The sequence below is a fragment of the Zingiber officinale genome, chromosome 4B, assembly GCF_018446385.1.
Source record: "Zingiber officinale cultivar Zhangliang chromosome 4B, Zo_v1.1, whole genome shotgun sequence".
Classification (NCBI taxonomy): domain Eukaryota; kingdom Viridiplantae; phylum Streptophyta; class Magnoliopsida; order Zingiberales; family Zingiberaceae; genus Zingiber; species Zingiber officinale.
In genome coordinates, this window is record NC_055993.1 from 47050500 (window position 1) to 47069240 (window position 18741).

An 18741-nucleotide genomic window follows, 5' to 3' on the forward strand; every position below is an offset into this window, starting at 1 on the left:
TGCTATCCATGCCCATGATAAAACAGATATCCGATCTCATACATAACATTGCATACATTAGGCTTCCTATAGCTGAAGCATAAGGAACTGCCTTCATTTCTTCTATCTCTTTTAATGTCTTAGGAGACATCTCTTTAGATAAGGGTACTCCATGCCTAAAAGGTAGAAAACCTTTCTTGGAGTTTTGCATGCTAAAACGAGCTACGATAGTATCGATATATGAAGCTTGGGATAAGCACAATATTCTTTTCTTGCGGTCCCTTATTACTTTGATCCCAAGAATATGTTCACATCCTTCCAAGTCCTTCATATCGAATTGCTTGGACAACCATACCCTTACTTCTGATAGTACTTTGATATTATTGCTAACTATCAAAATGTCATCTATGTATAGTACAAGAAATACCACTACATTTTTGTCACACTTCTTGTATACACTAGACTCATCTGGACACTGAATAAATCCATAAGATTTCATTAAATCGGATGTTCCAAGATTTTGAAGCTTGCTTTAGTCCATAAATAGACCAATTGATCTTACACACAAGATGCTCTTTGCCCTTTGCAATGAATCATTCTGGTTGCTTCATATGGATATTTTCTTCAAGACTTTCATTAAGGAAAGCTGTCTTGATATCCATTTGTCAAATCTCATAATCCATATGAGCAGCAATAGATAAAAGAATCTGGATAGACTTAAGCATGACTATCGGTGAAAAGGTTTCCTCATAATGGATTCCCTTTTTCCAACAAGCCTTGCTTTGAAAGTTTCCACCTTCCCGTCTGTCCCTCTTTTTCTATTATAGACCTATTTACGCCCAATGGCTTTTACACCATTTGGTGGTTCTACAAGCTCCTAGACTTTATTAGAATACATAGATTCTATTTCTGTATTCATTGCTCTTTGCCAAGATGCTGCATCTTTATCTTGGAGTGTTTCGTCATATGTCCGGGGATCAAGTTCATGTTCACCAGGGATCAAGTCCGAAGACTCTCCCAAAACATGAATCTATCAGGTTGCCTAACAACCCTCCCACTACGACAAGGAACTGTCTGTAATTGTGCATCATTTGTGACATGTGTTGTAGTTTCTTGTGGTATCTCATCTTGTACAGTTGGTACTAGTTTAGACGTGTCTTCTCTAATTTCCTTAAGAACAATTTTACTCATGGGCTTGTGGTTCATTACATAGTCCTCTTCTAAAAATCAGGCATTAGTGCTAACAATGACCTTTTGATTTTTAGGACTATAAAATAAATCACCTTTCGTTCCTTTAGGATAACCGACAAACAAGCGAACTTCTGTACGTGATTCCAACTTATAAGTGTCTCCCTTCGGCACAAGTGTTGGACTACCTCAAATCCGAATATGCTTCAGACTAGGCTTACGCTCATTCCATAATTCTATGGGAGTAGAGGGTACTGACTTAGAAGGTACCATATTCAGAATGTGCATTGCTGTTTCCAGAGCATATCCCCAAAACAAATTTGGTAATTCTGAATAACTCATCATTGATCTAACCATTTCCATAAGAGTCTTATTCCTTCATTTTGCCACACCATTCTGTTGGGGTGTACCAGGTGCAGACAGTTGGGATTGAATTCCGTCCTCTGATAAGTAACTCCTAAACTATCCTAAGAGGTATTTTCCATCACGATCAAACCGTAGTGTCTTGATACTTTTACCATGACGTTTCTCCACATTAGTCTTGTACTCTTTGAACTCATCAAAGCACTCAGACTTACGGTGCATCAAGTAAATGTACCCGTATTTCGAATAGTCATCTATAAAAGAGACAAAATATTTGAAACCACCTCTTGCCTGGATAGTCATAGGTCAACTCAAATCAGAATAAACCAATTCCAATACATCTTTGGCTTTATACCCCAGCCTAAAAGGTCTCTTGGTCATTTTCCCTTCTAAGCAAAACTCGCAGGTTGGAAAGTTTTTTCACCACCAATGAACCCAAAAGTTCATTGGCTATTAACGTTTGACTCCTACTCAAGTTAACATGACCTACCCTTAGATGTCAAAGATATGTTTAGTTCATTTCCGAAGGTTGCTTTCTCTTATTAGAATTAGAAGTTGTGTTATTAATTTTCTTTTGTTGCATCATGAGAGTTATTGGATTTAGAGTATATAAATTGTCAACCAACGTACTAGAACAGATAACTTCACTATTCTTATTGATAACAACTTTGTCATCAAAAGAAACAGAATATCCATAGTTTAAAAACTAAAATCAAATTCTTTCTAAAACTTGGTACATAAAGGTAATTTCTCAAAATTAATGTTTTTTATTCCTATCAAAGGATAAACATCTCCCACTGCAACAGCCACCACTTTCGTAGCATTGCCCATGTAAATAGTGATTTCTCCTTCATGTAGTCGTCGGGTTTCCTGGAACCCTTGCAATGAATTGCAGACATGATCAGTGGCTCCCGTATCTACACACCAGGTACCTGTAGATAACACCACTAAACATGTTTCAACAACTAATGAATAAGATACACCTTCATTGTTCTCATTTCTGAGAGGGCAGACCACCTTAGTGTCCATGTTTTGTTTCCAATCATTATAATTGGGACTACTAAGTCTATTCTCTAGTATAATAGCTAGAGAATTGAAAACCATTTGAAAACCTAAGAATCACAAAATATTTGGTCAAGACCAACACCATAAAATCCCCGTGAATTTTGTATGCCACGTTAGTGTTGACGTATACAAATTCTAACACTTGTAAGAAGAGATTTTATCCATCAATTTTATTATCTTGCCGACCTAACTTTATGACAAATAAAATTAATAGTTGGTCTGTCTTTGATCAAATATTCGGTCAAAACTTTAGAATTTAAAATAATATTGATTCCTCAAAATAATATCATTTAAATTCACCAACACCTCAAAAACCGTGAATTTTATATGCCACAATAGTGTGGACGTATACAAATTCAAACATTTGTAAGAGGAGGGTCTTACCCATTAATTATCTTGTCAACCTAACTTTATTACCTCAAACACTGTGAATTTTGTATGCCACGATAGTATGGACGTATACAAATTCAAACATTTGTAAGAGGGGGTTTCATCTAGCTTTATGACAAATTAATAGTTGGTTTTTCTTCAGTCACACAAATAATAGCAGTCACTCCGATGGGAAGGACACTATTAAATGTGCTTAAGTGTATACCATTACTTGATACTAAGCCCACTATATAGGATTGTGCCCTTTCAGTTGGAGAAGATCACACACATCCTAAATAATTTCCTATAATCATCCATTAAGGAAGTTTGATCTAGTGATCCGCAAACAAACTCATCCAATGTGGAGGAAGGCACTCAGAGCCAACGCGCAAGGTTAAATGCATCACTTACAAACCAGTAATGGAGACCGTGGAATTTAATTAAATTCCTCTCCCACTTAGTTATTTAGAACGAGGAATTTTAACATGCACACAAGCACACACAACATAAAAGGCAATAAATAAGAAAAATAATTTTTCCAACTATTATGGCCTTTATCCATAGCTGCCCTCCGTGTGCCATCAACCCTAGTTGTTGCCATCTTTAGCCACCGCCATCGGGTCTAGTCGTCGCATCTATCTTGCTTCTTTTTCCGCTGCGCATCTGGTCCTCATAAAGTCCCACGCCTCGCAAGGATACGATCCACAATAAAAAAAATAAATTTTACATTTATCGATCCTATATTCCACGAAGGAATGTACATATAGTCTAGATCCAACAAAATGTAAAATCTTAATAACTAATACTGCTCCTACTGTATTTAATATTACAATCATGTACACACATAAAATGCCCTCGACATGTCCGATGGTCCAATCACACACAAACACAACATGGTCATAATAGTTGGATCTAGGATGCTTGCAACCATATAATTAATCTATTTGCACATCCTACTATTATCATGCTTAAATTATGTATGACATGTGCATAATTAAACTAAAAACCAAACACACAGAGGCTAAAACTTAGATCTGATACCAATTATTGGTTGCTACTCGGAATACTGTCCTAGTTCCCCTGTACAAAAATTTGTACAAGAATAGAACTTTCCTAGCTACCCATGTGCTCTACTAAAGTTAAATTTGGCTTGCAAACGATGCTTAACATTATTAATCCAAATTTCCCTTTAGAAGTTAAACTTGGATTGGGAACGAAACTTAACATTCTTACTCTAAGTTCAACCGATGTGATCTTCCTAAGTTAAACCATATTACAGAAGTTATCAAATATCTATTTCAAAGATCAGCTTCCAGATTAAACATGACGAGGCACTAGGCCTTCTTGGGTATGGGATCATCCACCACTTCCTAGACAAAGCCTCAGAAAGAAATCGGATATTTAACTTCTTACAGTAAACTAGGTTTAACTATAGAGACCTCAATAGAAACATAATATCGAAACATGAAATCGAATCACAAAATCGATAACAAAAACAATAATATAAAATCGATAGCCTCTTGTATTTGGTTTTTCAAGATCTATACAAAGAATATGAACTAGTTATGATGCGGAAACAAATAACTAGTTATACCTTTCATTGTAGCGTAAAGACCTTTTGATCTTATGTTGTATTCCTCTCCTCCTATTGGACGTCGTGTGGGCGACGATCTACCAAGATGGAATCCACTCGAACCACTTCTTCTCCTCCAAGACTCTCGAGCCACAAAGGAATGCCAAAATAGGAAACTCCTTCTCTTCTTCTTCCACGTTTCGGCCACCAATAGCTTCTCCTTTTTCTTTCAATTTTCGGCCACCAAGAATAGATGGAAGCCGGCCTTAGAAAGAAGAAAGGAAGAGAAGAAGAGATGGTGCCGCCGGCCTTAGGAAAAGGAAAGGGAGAAAGGAAAAACCGGCCACCAAGGATTAGAAGAAGAGGAGATGCCCTAGATTGTGTGTTCCGTCGGCATAAGAGAGAACAAGGAGAAAGGGCCGGCCACACAATGCTAAGATGAGAAGCTTGGAATTCCTTCTCTTGAGGCACCCTCTACCTTTCTTTTATAATCCTTGATCAAGGCAAAAAAGGAAAGTTTTAAACATAATTAAAACTTCCTTATTTGTGGCCTCCCTTTAAAAAAGAAAACTTTAATAACAATTAAAATCTCTCTGTTTTAAATTTTCTATTGTTCATGGCCATAAAGAAAATTTTTAAAATTAATCTCTCCCTTTTAAAACATGTAGACAACTACAAAAAAAAGTAAAGATTAATTAAAACTTCTCCTTTTTAAATCATGATTACAAGAAAGGAAAGTTTTATCAAAAAATTAAAATCTCTCTTTTAAAACCATGTGGATGGCTATAAAAGGAAATTGTAATCTTTCTTTTATCCATTGTAGATAACTACAAAAAAGGAAAGATTTTAACAAAATAAAATCTCTCTTTTAACCATTGTAGATAACAACAAATAAGGAAAGATTTTAACAAAATTTTGTTTCAAAACAAAACTTCCTTTTCCTTTTATTCTTCATGTGGCCGACCCTTAGCTTAGGCACCAAGCTTTGGCTGACCACCTCTTAGCTTCCAAGCTCATGCTTGGCCGGACCCCTTGCACCAAGCAAGGATGTGGCTGGCCCATTACTTGGGTAAGAAGTGGACTTTGTGGATACAAGGATTTATAGAGGCTACAACAGAGGCCAAGAGAAGAAATTAGTTTTGGTCTCCCGATGAGCTTGAGCTTCCTGTGTTTGCCCCGAATACCCAACTCAAGTTCATCAATAATAACTCATACCACTAAAGAGTTATTATTGAACTACCGCACCAATCCCAAATTACATTATGGGCGCCTTCTTATTATGAGTGCATTAATCTCCTTGTGTTTAAGATATCGAATGTCCATTAATTAAATGAGTTACTGACAACTCACTTAATTAATATCTAGTTCCAAGAGTAGTACCACTCAATTTTATTATTATGTTGGACTAAGTTCACCTGCAGGGTTTGCATGACAATCCTTATGAGCTCCTCAAGGGGGCATCATCAACCTAGATAACTAGGATATAGTTTCCTTCTATAATCAATAACACACCATATAAATAATATTATTTCCCAACTTATCGGGCCTATTGATTTAACGAACTAAATCACACACTTTGATAAATTAAATAAATAAATATTGAATATACGTGCTTGTTATTATATCATGATTAAGAGTATGCACTTCTATAATAACAGAAGTTTTATTCTTTTATATAGTCAGTATAAAAATAAACTACCTCAAATGGTCCTGCTCAATATACTCATAGTGTACTAGTGTAATATTATAGTCAAGATAAACTATTACCAAATTACACTACAACCACTCCAATGGTTTGTCTCATTCTATCTTGGTTGTGAGCTACTATTTATAATTTATAAGAATCTGATAACATGATCTTCTGTGTGTCTCCTCACACCATGTTATCTACAATATAAATTTAATGAACAACTACACTTAGCATAAATGTAGACATTTGACCAATGTGATTCTTATTTTTAATAAATATTTATACAAAAGCTAGGCTTTTAGTATACATTCCAACATCTACCCGGTGTCCGTGACCCCCATGATTTTCAATTAGCATCCTCGACCTTAGGATTTCGCCGAAAGTCCTCGACCATCCAAAATTTTGCCCAGTCTCTCGGACTAGGACTTTGTTGTCTAACCATAGCTAGGACTTTCCACCTGCCAGCCGTAACTAGGACTTTCCTTTGCCTAAGATCACTTAGGTCTTTCCTACATACTTAGTTCAACTTATTAGAACAACAACACAACTTAACTTTGAACTTTTGCCAATATCAAAACACAAGTTTGATTAGCTGGTGCTTTTAGCGCCAACACTCTCCCCCGTTTAGATATATGACAATATAGTTCAAAATTAAGTAAAAATGTACAAAATAGTAAGGCATGTAGAACAAATAGCAAGTAAAATTTTAAGTAACATTTTTCAAGGAAAAATAAAATGTTACTAACTCCCCCTTAAGTATTACTTTTTTCTCAAAAATAAAACTTTGTTACTTTATTTTTAATACATTTCTCCCCCTTTGACATATATAAAAAAACTTCTAAGTAGAGAGAAAAGTTGTTAACTTTCAAGAAATTTTAAATTTGAAAGGTTAACATTTTAACCTTTTCCCTTTAAGTTCCTCCTAAAAGTAGCACTTAACTTCCTTTTCAGCTTTAAAATAGTTTTTTTTAAAAAAAATAGCTAAATACTTAGATTTGAAAAGGATTTCTTTCTTAGCTTTTAAAAGATATTTTTGAAAATAATTAGCTAAATACTTAACTTTGAAAAGAATTTTCTTTTAAAAAACTTAGTTAAATACATAGCAAAAAAAAAAGAATTTATTTTAGAATTTAAAGAAGTAATTGATTTTGAAAGAGCTTAACTTATAAACTTTCTTTCGAAATATAACTTTACAAAAACTTAATTTTTGAAAATATTTAAAATTTTACAAAAAAATTAACTCCCTATTTCTCACCTTCTTAAAAAATTTAAGTAATTTATAGAGGACAATGAGATTAAATCATTTAATTAATACCTTGATTAATGTCTTGAATAATGACTAAGATCCTAAATTCCAAGCATGATAAACATAAGTTTAAAAATAAAAAATTATCTTTTTTTTTTTAAATTTTCATCTCACTCATTCTATGTTATCAAATATGTTAGGCTTCTGAGTTTGTGAGAGATGAAGTTACTCTTAATTTTGAAGTTGATTTTAAGTTTAAGAATATTATCTCTGAATTTGAAAAATATTTAAGTTTAAATTTGAAAATTTAAGTTTGAATTTAAAACTAATTATATTTAAATTTTAAAATATTTAAGTTTAAATTTTAAAATATTTAAGTTTGAATTTCAAAATAACTAAGTTTGAATTTTAAAATAATTATGTTTGAATTTTAAAATATTTATGTTTAAATTTTAAAATAATTAAGTTTGAATTTTAAAATAATTAAGTTTGAATTTTAAAATATTTAAGCCTGAATTTGAAAATTTAAGTTCAAATTTTAAAATATTTAAGTTTGAATTTAAAATTTTAAGTTTGAATTTCAAAATAATTAAGTTTAAATTTCAAAGTAATTAAGTTTGAATTTTAAAATATTTAAGTCTGAATTTGAAAATTTAAGTTTTAATTTCCAAATAAGTTTGAATTTTAAAGTAATTAAATTTAAATTTTAAAGTATTTAAGTCTGAATTTTAAAATTTAAGTTTAAATTTTAAAATAATTAAGTTTTAATTTTAAAATATTTAAGCTTGAATTTTTAAAATATTTAAGTCTAAGTTTGAAATTTTAGGTTTGAATTTCAAAATAATTAAGGTAATGAATTTGATTCTTGGGGATCCAATATTTATTAAGTCCAACTTGATTAATCAAGTTAGACTTGGGGATCCATGCTTGTACTACCTTTTTATTTGATCGATTCACTAAAGATAAGTAAGATTTGAATCGATGTCTAGCCTTGTATCCGATTCTAGTTCGATTGTATATGACTCTTTATTTTCCAAGAATCAGATTAAGATTCTTAGAACCCAAAGTGAATCGTTTCAATGTATCCTTTAGTTTCTTGACTTGACTTTTCAAGCTGGAATTTTCTTCCTCAAGTTGTTATACTTGAGTTGAAGTTCTAGTTTGAATAGGCTCGGTCAAGGGACTTGGGTTAGTCACTTTCTTAAGAGTTGTTTCCTCCTCTTGAAGTAACTTGATCTGGATATTGGATTTAGCCAATTTTCTTAATAAGTATGAAATTAAATTTTATAATTCATCTATTTTAGTACCAGCAACCAGAGAACTTACAGTATTGTTTGGCCCTTTGGAAACGGATACGGATTCGTGGCTTCCTTCAGACTCAGTTTCTGATTCAGTTTCAATTTCAGATTAGGACTCGAACTCAGTTTCGACAGCGTAAGCTTGTACCTATAGAGCAAGGAAGTTTGCTTGAGCTTGTTCTTCTTCTTCTTTAGAGTCTTCTGACGACTCAGACCACATTGCTTTTAGGGCCTTCCTTGTCCTTTGCTTCTGTAGCAATTTTTGAACTCGACTGACTAGTTCAAAGGTGATCTCCTTGTTGTCTTCTAATTCTAATTTGAATTTGGGTTCGAGTCGGAATTTGAGTTTTGATTTCTTAGTCCTGCTTATACCTACAACCAAAGTAATACCTTTCTCGGCCAAGCATGCATTAGTCTGTTAATGTAACTCAAAATCAAAAAATAAATCATCTAATCTAATAATTGAAAGATCCTTGGAAACCTTGTAGGCATCTCCCATAGATGTCCATAAGGTATTCCTAGCAAAGGATTGTAGTGTATACCTTATAATATCACAATTCTCCATTTTATGCCCAATTGAGTGGAGTTCGTTGAGCAGATCTTTGATCTAGGTGTGTAGTTGACTTGATGATTCTTTGTTCTGTATTTTGATATTATATAATTTATTTAACAACAAATATTTCTTACATACCTTAGCATCAAAGGTTCCTTCATGAAGTTTGATCAACTTTTGCTAGAGATCCTTTGCGTTGTTGAATGGTCCAACTCGATTAAGCTCATCTTTGGTCAGTCCACATTATAGGGCTCGAGTCGCCTTAACATCAACCTTGATCTTTTTCATTAAGTGTGTGTCCTAGTTTTCGCATGATATAAGTGCTCCGGTGTCGTTGACTGGTAGGGAGAAACCTATTTGGATGATGATCCATATTTTTATCTCGGTCTTCAGATAGTACTCCATTCAACCCTTCTAGTAGTCAAAATACTCGCTGGAGAAAAGGGGCAGGCGTGTGGTACTGTAGCCTTCTTGATGGGCCATTTATTTAAGATCTTGCAAAGATAAAAATAATGAAACTTGTTCCAAAACTTAGTCTTGGATTAGTAGTGCAGTAGGAGAATAGGATGAAAAATCAGCTCGAGTGGTATTGCACCAATTTTGAGAAAAAATTTAATGAATTAACAAATTGTTAGGAGAGGTTATTAGATTAATTTTGACTTATGGTACAAATTTAAAATGGAAAAAGGTGTAAGAATTTATTTTTACCAAAAATGGGCGAAAAATAATGAAAAGAATGCTTGAATGGTAGTTGTACCGATTTAGAGCGGCCCCACTCTAATACAAATTGGTGAATAATACTCGTGACTTTCACGTTTGTTTAAAATCAATCAAGAGACAAAAGCAGTGGAATAAAAACAAGAAGAAACAATGCTAACAAATCCAAGTTTTACTTGGTTCGGAGCTTGTGACGATTCCTACTCCAAGGTCCATGATCATTAATCGCTTTTGTTGGGTATCACTATAGTTTTGATAAATCATTACAAATGGGGTACAGAAATGATAAGAACAAGTATTGAAATAAAAAATAAAGTTTACCGACAATAAGAGAATTATCAGTTGGTGATTGATTATCGGAGTAGCGTTTGAGCGTTGTTGAATCGTTCTAGAGTAGAGCGCAAGAGCGAAGGTTGTTCTGAAATGTATTTTGAAGTTGCTAGTTGAAGACTTTTTATAGCCGAGGTGAACCTGATCTAGTTCTGTTGGATCGGAATAGTGTGATAGAGGGGGGGTGAATATCGCGCTTAAAACTTTTCTTATCGTATTTTAAAAATAATCAGAATATGCAACGAAAAGTAAAATACTCAGTTCTATTACTTGGTTCGAAACCTAGGTCGACTCCTACTCCAAGGTCTGCGATCCTTGACCGCACCGATGGGCAATCCACTAAAACCCTTCTTTCCGAAAACCTCGGAAAGAAGCAGTGCGTACAATATGCAAGATAGTAACACCCTACTATCTTGTAAGAGTTTAAGTACAATGCAAGTTTAAATAAATGTACCAACAATAATAAAAGATGAAGCTTGGTCGGCACTTCTGAATGGAGCAGCTTGCGAGTTGTAGAGCAGTAGCACCATCAGCAGAAGCTTGTACAGATTTGAATTTCGAACCAAAAACCGTTACTCAGCCTTGGACCTTGAGCTCTCTTTTATAAGAACCGTCGACGTTCTGTCGACCGATCCCTGGGTTTGGTCGACCGAACCAGCTCCCTTCCATCTTCGCTGAGATCTGATGCTAATTCGATCTTCGACATTAATTGATCATTAAGGGTTCGGTCGACTGATCATTCTTTTCGGTCGACCGAACAGTATGCTTCCCTGTTCGTCAAGATTTGCTCAGATGTGCACTTAATGCCGCATTGATGAGATGATTTGTTTAGTCGACCGATCTACCCATTCGGTCGACCGATCAACGTTGTTTCCTTCTCTATTTTTGATCGATCTGAACTTTGTTGAGTCATCAGGGTTTGGTCGACCGATCATATGATTTGGTCGACCGATCAATCTTTGATCGGACTTTGTTTTGGTCTAAACTTGTATCTTCTCTGAGTTGGCCTTGTTCGATCGACCGATCCTCCGATTTGGTCGATCGATCAGGCCGAACCTGCAAAATAATGTTAGACAATAATCCTGTAAAACAAATGTTAGCACAGTAATAATACATCTAATGCATGAGTAAAAATAGATAGTTTAACTATCTTGATCTCAACTTAGAAACCTTCCCGGTTTCTTCAGTTGGATCAGCGACCTTAGGTTGTTCCCTTTAGGAACACGACCTCACTGTCACTCCTCCAGTTGTTTACCTCAACCTACCTGCCAAACTTTGATCCTCCAGATCTGTTTGAACTTTTCATTTAGCCTTGATCGGATCGCCAGGACTTTCTTTCAATCTTCGATCCTCCAGACCTCTCGATCTCACTGCCAAGTATCGGGTCCTCTCGACCCACTTGGTCTTTACACCTGGGTTCCATGATCTGCTAAGACTTTTCCTGCCTTGCCTCTAACTAGGTTTTTCTTGGTTGAGTAAATAGCCTGCACACTTAATCAACTTGTTAGATCACAACAAGACTTAACTTAAACCTTTGACAACATCAAAACTTAGGTTTGATTCAATCTCTCCTTTTTTGATGTTTGACAACTAAGGTTCAAAGTTAAGTTCAAATATGCAAAAATAAAATAAGCAAGAACTTTAACTCTCCCCCTGAATTCACTATCTCTCCCCCTTTGACACACATCAAAAATAGGGGAAACGAGCACTAGATTCAAAAAATTTTAAAGGCAAAACTTTAAAATACATTTGAAATTTTAGCAAAGTAAAGTTTTCAAAATGAGGAACAATTTGAGTATGTGAAAATATTAAGTAAAGGTAAAAAAAAAAATTCTTAAAGTAAACCTCTAGAGAAATGATTAAAAAAAATATGTAGGTTTAGGAAGGTGTAAAATTTGAAAAATTTTAGCAAGGTTAAAATTATGATTTAGATCATTAAAAAGTGTAAGGTAAATAAAAAATATTTAGGGAGAAATATTGAAAGTTGATAGTATAGTATAAAAGCTTTAAAAATTTGAAAACTATAGATAAAATTATTAAAAAATTTAAAACTAAATAATTTTCAAAATATTTTGATAAAAGAAAAGAAAGGGGTTTGAGAGTTAAGTGTGAAGCTCCCCTAAAATTGATAATATCCTAAAAGTCCAACCATGATTTTAACAACTAAAAAAAATGTCCTTATAATGAAATGTCCAACCTTTGTACTAAGCTAAACTAGCACAAGATAGTAGCTATTGATTCGGATTGGTCAATTTGAGCATTTAGAACTAACTAGGTTGTTACTAGCTAGTAAACTCAAACTGATCAATGTATATTGTTTAAAGCCCAGATTTATAGCGATGCATTGACTTAAGCATTTGAAATCTTAGGCTAAGTCCTAAGCATCCCATCCAATCTAGGTTGTACAAGCAAGGGATCCTATTGTGTTTGTGAGATGTTGTCTCCTAAAACTATATGCAATTCTACGGGAAAGACCTAGATTATTCCAGAAAGATAAAAAATTTGAAATAGGTTTTGAAAATAAAAATTTGAAAGGGGGATTTTTTGCAAAAATAATTTGAAAAACTACTTAAGTAATATTTTCAAAAACTAGTTAAGAAACCTATTCTATAAACGACATGTAAAGAACAATAAAAAACAACTGAAGAAAGATTAGTACCCTAAAGACTACATAGTCATAATGCAAAGTATCCCATAAGTACAAGTCACAAATAATAGTTTCAGAGGTCACTCATCCCTCATCCACATCATCAACTCGAAAATAATCAAACATCCTCCGCTGCTCCCTCTCTAATGCATCGGTACGGTCTGTCATCTCCTGACGAAAGTCTACAATTTGTCCTTGGAGAGAGTTGTACTGATCATTCATCTTAGTTTCTAAGGAGTCAAATCGACTAAAAATGCCATCTCGAAGGCGACTAAAGAAATCACTAGTCGGTGGGGGAGGTGCATGGGAAATGCTCTGAGCCATATCAAAATAAGGCATTAGCAATATCCTGGATCGATAATTGGTGGAAGAGGTACTTCCACTGGAATCAGATCATCTTCAGCAGCAACTTCCTCGGCATCCGGTGGAACGTAATATGGATGGGTCCATTTATACACAAGACCCTCGACACTAGTCTTAATCTTATCCAAAGACTACTGTCTAATCCTGACAAGATCAAAGTCAGACAACTCAATTAGTTCACCATGGTGAACTCCTACCCCTAAAGAAGCAATGTACGCGGTGAGGACATGGCACTGGATTATGTGGACTTTATTCGAGGTGTTGTACCCCGAATAGTAGATAATAGATCAGAAGATCCAGTACCCTAAGTTAAAGTCAAGATGGTGTCGTAGTGCGTACATCAAAAAAAGATGAACAGGATGCAGAATCCCCTGATCCCTAGATGATAATGGATGAATACATGATACAACCATCTTATAAAGGGCATTATCATTTGGACTTAGTGGTATAGTAGACATCTTCTTAGGACGTGCCCCCTCAAAAAAATCGACATACATAAGATCTAGAGTTAGATGGGCAAAAGGAGCAGGTAATGTGTCGGGAAGGGAAGCACTAAAAAAGATACGATTAACTGAAAGTCGGATTCATAAAAACCTGAGAAACATATCAAGATCAAATAGCATTTCTCGGGTTGCAACTCTAGTCTTATAGTGATGGGGTCAAGTTCACACAAGTTGTGATAAAATTTAGAACAAAGAATGGGATTGTAAGTATGCCGACAAAAGACAATGCTATCGGGTTGAAAATGTTGAGCGATGTCTATGGCTGGCGAGGAAAGCGTCGAAATCTAAGAAGAAGGCAAAGAAGAGAAGAGTGGGATGAGGCTTGGGTTCTGCCCGAGCATCGTATAAATAGAGCTGGATCTATCAGCCGATAAGGGGTTCGGTCGACCAATACCTTTAATTCGACGTCCTTTAAGACTTGTTAGTCGGCGTCCGGGCGACCGATCCATGGTTCGGTCGATAGTTAAATTTACTCTCGTTGAGATTCAAATTAGGTTTTTGGTCGACAAAACCGAGGTTCAGTCGACCAAATAATTGAATAATACAACGATAATTTACTGTTCGGTCGATCGATAAATGGGTTCGATCGATCGAAACATTAAACGTGGTCAATTTACCAAGTATTATTTATTCGGTCAATCGAACAGGTCGTTAGGTCGACAGAACTAAAAAAATTTAATAATTTTTTAAAATTATTTTTAATTAAGTTGTTAAAATAATTAAGTTTTTTTTTTAAATAAGTTTAAATAATTAAGTTTTTTTTTTAAAATAAGTTTAAAATAATTAAGTTTTTTAAATAAGTTTTAATTAAGTTTTAAAATGATTAAGTTTTTAGATAATTTTAATTAATTTTAAAATAATTAAGTTTTAAAATAATTTTAACTAAGTTTTAAAAATAATAATTATTTTAATTAAGTTTAAAATAATTAAGTTTTAAAATAATTTTAATTAAGTTTAAAATAGTTAAGTTTTTTTTAAATAAGTTTTAATTAAGTTGTAAAATAATTTTTTTTTAAAATAAGTTTTAAAATAATTTTGTTTTTAAATAAGTTTTAATTAAATTTTATAATAATTTTTAATTAAGTTTTTTTTGTTAAATTAAGTTATTAAATAATTTAAGTTTTTTAAATAAGTTTTAATTAAATTTTAAAATGATTAAGTTTTTAAATAATTTTAATTAAATTTTAAAATAATTTGTAATTAAATTTTTGAGTAATCTTAATAATTTTAATTAAGTTTTAAATTTTAAATTTTAAATTTTTATTTACCCCTTTTTTATATTAATATTTTTTTAAATATTAAATTTTATTATTATTTTAATTTTAAATTTGTATTTTAAATTTAATTTTTATTTTTATTTTTTAAATTTGAATTTGAAAAAGGTTATTGAACCCATGTTAGATTCAAACTTAGCTTTGGGTTAATCAAGCATGCTTCCTAAGGATAAGTTTTCAGCTCAGTGGCAAGGCATATGACCTTCTTGTGTATCAACGACAGACCACTTGCTGAATACTTTCCAAAATAGTCCTGCCCAAAGAACTTAATACTAGGTTTTGGTCTAATTAGTCCATGTTTGACTGGGGTAGCTTCGGTCAGATCCACTAAGTCTAGTGCACCAAGTAGAATACACAAGATTCAGCTTAAACATGCCTTCGACAAAGCTTCCTTGACGTACTATCATCCCAATCCATTCCGATGCTATATTATAGGGTTGGGTAAACCTTTTTAACAAACCATTCTAAGCTAAGTAAACTAAACCTACTCCTAATCATGGAAGGTAGATTGATCAAGTTGGTTGAACCATTTTTCTACTTGCTCCCCCTGAGTCATAGCTTAGATATGGTCTATCTAAGTAGTGAATATGACTCTTAGGGATCAAATAGAGATTTGATTTAGTTGGTTTGTTTAAATGTTTTATTGGAACCCATGCTTGGACTTGACTTTTGATATTTTGACTAATTAGGGACAAATATGGTTTGTTTGTTTTATTTGGTTTATAGCCAAGTCTTGATTTGTTGTACACAGCTCGTTGCGATTTAAGTACCATGTTTAGACGCTTGGATCCCAATTTAAACTTTTCCAACATTTTCTTGAGTCGCTCGACTTGACCTTTTAAGTTATAATTTTCTTCCTCAAGTTTTGCAACTTGAGTTGAAGTTTCGACTTGAACTTGGTCAATCTAGTCACTCAAGTTAACTTGCTTCTTAAGGTGGTCTATTTCCTTAAGTAGCAAGTTATTTTGTTTTTCAAATTTTGATAATTTTTTAAATAAACATTTAACTACTTTAAGCAAATTTGACTTTGAATAAATCGTTACCATATTTGGACCTTCGGAGACGGATTCAGATTCGTGGCTTCTCTCGGACTCGACATCGAACTCGGATTCAGTGTCGGTTTCAGACTCGTAATCTTCCTCGGATTCGGAGTCTTCATTTCTTGCCATAAATATAAGATGGCCGGAGTACTTTAATTTTTCTGTATCAGATTCATCAGAGGATGTCTCATCCCATGTCGCTGGGAGGGCTTTCTTCTTTCTTGTCGACTTGGGCCTTTCTTCCTTTCGGCTTGGGCATTCATTTTTGAAATGCCCCTTCTTGTTGCATCCGTAACAAATCATTTCTGATTTGTTTTGAGATATCACGTTGACACATGAGTATATATTAGAGAATATGTATTGAATTGACTGGCCATGAGATATTTCATGGATTGTTATATGAGTGTCATAAACATTCTCATAGTGATTATTAGTATGAATATTCCTTAGCCCTAAAGTCACTACAGTTCCCTACATAAGGAGTTGTATACTTTGGTATCATTAACCACCACCTATAACAAGACGGACTATAAAGTCGATCACTGGATATGCAATAAGTTACGCAGAGAGATGTGAGTGATGTAGATGTGATCTACCCCTTTCATATGATGGAAGCTATATCTATAGACCCCTTAATTAAGTAGGACACAAAATGCATGGTCATGTTCAAATTAGTCAATATAAGATATTGAGCTTATTTGATTGAGTGTGTTTACTTAGGGATCAAGAAATACAATGATTGATAAGAGGATGACATGGTCTATGTCTCATTGATCAATCTAGATATCAAGGATAGAGAGACTGAGTCATACAAGATAATAGACACAGACAGGTTAAGTCAAATTTTGATATTCTCGTCACTTGGGTAGTAATGATGCCTTGCTAGAGAAGCCTTAGAGAAGCTAGTGAACTACAAGTATGTGTGACCGAATGGTTCCGGTCGACCACGTGCGATCTACCAGACCAGCAGATTTTGGTGAACCTAAGTATAGTTTTGGAGGGTTAGATGTTTGGCAGGTAAGTGAGGTAGGCTCTTAGGAGGGAGTGTGGTGAGGTCGTGTTCCGGTAAGGATAAACCTTAGGTATTGATCCAACTAAAAAGACTAAAGGAGGTTTCTAAGTTGAGATCAAGACAGTTATTACAGTCTCATTCATGCATACTATATTTGCATTAATCTTGCTATGTATGTTTATGTTCTAACTATATTTTGTAGGGTAATTATTGTTTATATTACTAACACTGGTTTGTAGAAAATGAGGTTCCGTCGTTGGAACAAATGTGTTCAGTTGACAAATCGATGAAATATTAAAACAGTGACATTCAAATCAGAGTACAAAAGGAAAAAGTTATTCAGTCAACGGATAAAATCTCATTAGTCGATGGAACAATATGATCTCAGAGATTAGACATATCAGTTCTAAGTAAGTCGACGAAAAGATCTTGATCCTTCATTGAAACAACGTGATTTTCATGATTGAATGGATTGGATTATTGTAAACAAGGAAGGAATAAAGGATCCGTTGATAGATAGAAGGATCAATCGACGGATAGGTTCAGTAGACAGAACCCTTTATCAGTTGACGAAACGAGACCTATAAAAGAAACCCTCGAGCTCTAAGCTATATAAACTTCTGCCTTCTGATTTTTTTTTGCTACGCTCATTCATTGCTCTTGCAAGCTGCAATTACTACAACATCGAGAGGCTTCCGACAACCTACACTTCATCTTGTATTCATTTGTTGTCAATATACTTTATTTCACTTGCATATTGTACTCATTGTAATATCATTTGATCATTTAGTAGATTATCTAATGAAAGCAATCGACGATCACGGACCTTGGAGTAGGAGTCGTCGAAGACCCCGAACTAAGTAAAAATAAACCTGTCTCTTATCTTTCTATTTACTTTATTCCACTACACACTCGAGTTTTAATGAAAGAAAAGAAAAGTTTTAAGAGCGTCGAGATTCATCCCTCCTCTCTCAATCTCTTACAATCCAACATCAACATCATCATCTTCTTGGAAAAACGAACCTAGATATGTGAGACTCTTACTTAAATTTACTTCCAATACTTAGTTAAATTTACTTCCAGTATAAAAAAATTAACCAGGTTAGATAACGTCAAATCTATGACGACCGGCCCGACCTTATAGAAGTTTCTCATCGACCACTAGGATAAATCGGGAAGTGCTCGTGGCGAGCGATTTAGAAGCCTGACTTCCCTTAATTGCGCTTCCCATTTGGAGAAAAAAAATCCCTACAAATGTGTCGTAATTGAAAATCGAACTATAAGTGCCTAAATGACACCTGAATATCCTTCCATTGCATCATAGCCTAGGGTAATTTACTTCCAATAAATGGTAGCAAAAAGGTGGAATCCGTCACCCCAGCGGCCCCACGACTATTTGTGAGGAAGTAAATCAGGAAGTTGTAGTTGGCCAGTGAGAAGGAAGAATTTTTTTCCTCAACTTTGTCGAGATTCGAACCCTTGCCCTATGGTAGCAACTCTACTCCACTCTAGCCAACTCAACCTTGCCCCG